The 3,138-nt window shown below is 42.0% G+C and overlaps 1 pseudogene; it reads right to left on the reverse strand.

The window, feature by feature from the left end:
- Positions 1-748: 748 nt before the first annotated feature.
- Positions 749-2,328, reverse strand: Kpna3-ps1 (karyopherin subunit alpha 3, pseudogene 1; annotated as a pseudogene).
- Positions 2,329-3,138: the final 810 nt, after the last annotated feature.

Here is a 3,138-nt window from a genome sequence, read left to right on the forward strand (position 1 = left end):
GAGGGAGAATAGAAAACACAGGCTGCAGAGTAAACCAGTGTCTGCTGCTAAACCGGTCTTTGTTTTCATGTCCAGTGTACATTAATACTTGGGATCTCACTTTGATGATCTACTAGGTTTGTTATCAGCCCCCTGAAGGCAAATCAAGCTTGCATGTGTCCACATACAGCACCACAACCATACTCTCTTACACAGTCACTCCAGGACTAGGAGTCTGCTTCACACATGAAGAGCCCTGGATTTGAAAGATGAACCTGGCTCTTTCTCTACCACGGAGCCAGACATTCATCCAACACTTTTCATTCATACACTGCTTCACAGCGAGGCCTGGGCTCATTTTCCTTGACTTACATGGGCATCACTTTTATGCTTACAAGGCTTGATGATGATGGCATTTCACTTCTCAATTGATAAAGTAAGTCAATGCTCCATCTCAGGCACTGAAGTGACCTGTAGCCTTTTACTCTCAACCTAAATAAGCATTTGTGTCACATTTTCCTTACATTGCCACTCATTCTCACTCGCACCCACTCGCCACCTTGACTCATTTGGGCATTTTCTGTGATTCCAAATGAAATCTTCACATTTTCTCTCCCATTTTAATGCAACAGCAGATCCCATGAGCCAAGCTCGATGGATCAAATATATAGATAGATAGATAGATAGATAGATAGATAGATAGATAGATAGATAGATAGATAGATAGATAGAGATATAGGTGTGTGTGTGTGTGTGTGTGTGTGTGTGTGTGTATTTCTCGGTGCTGCATTGTACCTAACTTCCACAACATCTCTCTAAAACTGGAACCCTTCTGTTGGTACATTAGTAGATGAATTGAAACCAAATGCTCCACCTTGAACTGACTCTGGAACAAGGCTAGGATCTTCGTCAATATCATCTGAAGAGAAGAACTGGTCAATGATCTCATAGGCCAATTTGTAGATGTCCTCATTTTCATGATTCTGAAGTTGTTCAATTTTCTCCAGTCCACCACATTCTTCTATGAGATTGGCTATGGTTTCTGCTTGATCTTCAGCCATTTTTAATATATTACTTAGTCCATCAAGCACTACTTGCACAACTTGTGCATCTTTTACAGTCACCAAATTGCAAAGAGGTGGAATAGCATTTTGTTGGATGAGATAGGCGACTTGGTCTTTCCTCCCACTAATTGTTAAGTTACTTATGGCCCAAGCAGCTTCTTTCTGAGTGCCAAAATCTCCCTTATCCAAAAGGTGTATTATCATTGGTACAAGATTGGCATCAATTACTGCCTGAACCTGCTGTTGATTTCCTGCGGTGATGTTGGAGAGGAACCACACTGCTTCCTTATTAATTTTCTCTTTGGGATGAGTGAGGAGTGCTGGGAAGTGTGAGAGAGCATCACAGTTTAAAACTACTTGTGTTTGCTCATCAGTCCCAGTGACAATGTTGCCCACAGCTCGCAGCGCAGCAGTCTGAACTTTAACTTCCTGGTGGCTGAGTAGTGGAACCAAGTGAGGAACTATTCCAGAGTCTATTACCATCTGCATCTGCTCATTGCCAGCATCCGTAAGGTAAGATAGGGCCCAGACCGTATCTACCAGTATATTTACATCTGTGTGATGAATTAATACACAAAGAGCTAGAAGAATCTCCTGAATTGTCCCCATTGGTGGTGGTGGGTCCTTGTGGAGACATAAGTTGACCATGACCCAGGTAACATTTCTTAAGAATGTTATAGGAATAGATGGACTTATGAATGAAAGCAGAGGTTTTACAACTCCAAGGCATATCACATAATGTCTACACTGAGGTCCATCACCTATGAGGTTTCCCAATACCCACACTGCCTGTTCATAGACATTCTGATGGGGTGAATGCAGAAGCCTCAGGAAAAGTGGCAAAGCACTGGACTGAACCACTGCTTGCGTCTGTTCCAGATGCAATGTTTGTCAAATCCCACGCAACTTGAAACTGTAAAGAAGGATTGTCATCTCTTTCAAGACAATGAACTAAAATAGCCAATATTCCAGATTTTATTAAGTCATCAATTGGTGAATTTCGATCACTGGATAAAACCTTCCTAGCAGCTTGAACTGTACTTAATTGAATTCCTTGGTTATCACTTGAAGCATTTTGAACAATAGCTTCTAGAGAGGTATTTTGCACTCTATAATCACCATCTATATTGGAGTCTTCACAGATATCTTCTTGTGCTACATTCCTTCTCTTTCAGAGATGTTCATCTCTCTTATTCTTTCTTAATTCAACTACAACTTCATTTTGTTGTCTTCTTATAGTCTCCAAGTCAAGGCCTTTGTTCTTAAAATTCTTTTTTTTTTTCATCTTTATTAACTTGGGTATTTCTTATTTACATTTCGATTGTTGTTCCCTTTCCTGGTTTCTGGACCAACATCCCCCTAACCCCTCTCTCTCTCCTTTTCTATGGGTGTTCTCCTCCCCATCCACTCCCCATTACCGCCCTCCCCCCCAACAATTACATTTACTGGCGGTTCAGTCTTGGCAGGACCCAGGGCTTCCCCTTCCACTGGTGCTCTTACTAAGATATTCATTGCTACCTATGAGGTCAGAGTCCAGAGTCAGTCCATGTATAGTCTTTGGGTAGTGGCTTAGTCCCTGGAAGCTCTGGTTGGTTGGCATTGTTGTTCATATGGGGTCTCAAGCCCCTTCAAGCTCTTTCAGTCCTTTCTCTGATTCCTTCAACAGGGGTCCCGTTCTCAGTTCCGTGGTTTGCTGCTGGCATTCGCCTATGTACTTGCTGTATTCTGGCTGTGGCTCTCAGGACAGATCTACATCTGGTTCCTGGTCAGCCTACCCTTCTTTGCTTCATCCATCTTATCTAGTTTGGTGGCTGTATATGTATGGGCCACATGTGGGGCAGGCTCTGAATGGGTGTTCCTTCTGCCTCTGTTCTAAACTTTGCCTCCCTATTCCCTACCAAGGGTATTCTTGTTCCCCATTTCATTGTTTTTGATAGCTGAATAATATTCCATTGTGTAGATGTACCACATTTTCTGTATCCAGTAGCACTGTAAATTTTTTCCCATTTATTATTAAAACAATCTCAGGTTTTTCGGTTTTTATTGTTTGGACCCAATCAGCATTGGAAGAACAAAATCCTTTTGCTCCCTGAAC

The sequence above is a fragment of the Rattus norvegicus genome, chromosome 1 (genome assembly GCF_036323735.1).
Source record: "Rattus norvegicus strain BN/NHsdMcwi chromosome 1, GRCr8, whole genome shotgun sequence".
NCBI classification, from domain to species: Eukaryota; Metazoa; Chordata; class Mammalia; order Rodentia; family Muridae; genus Rattus; species Rattus norvegicus.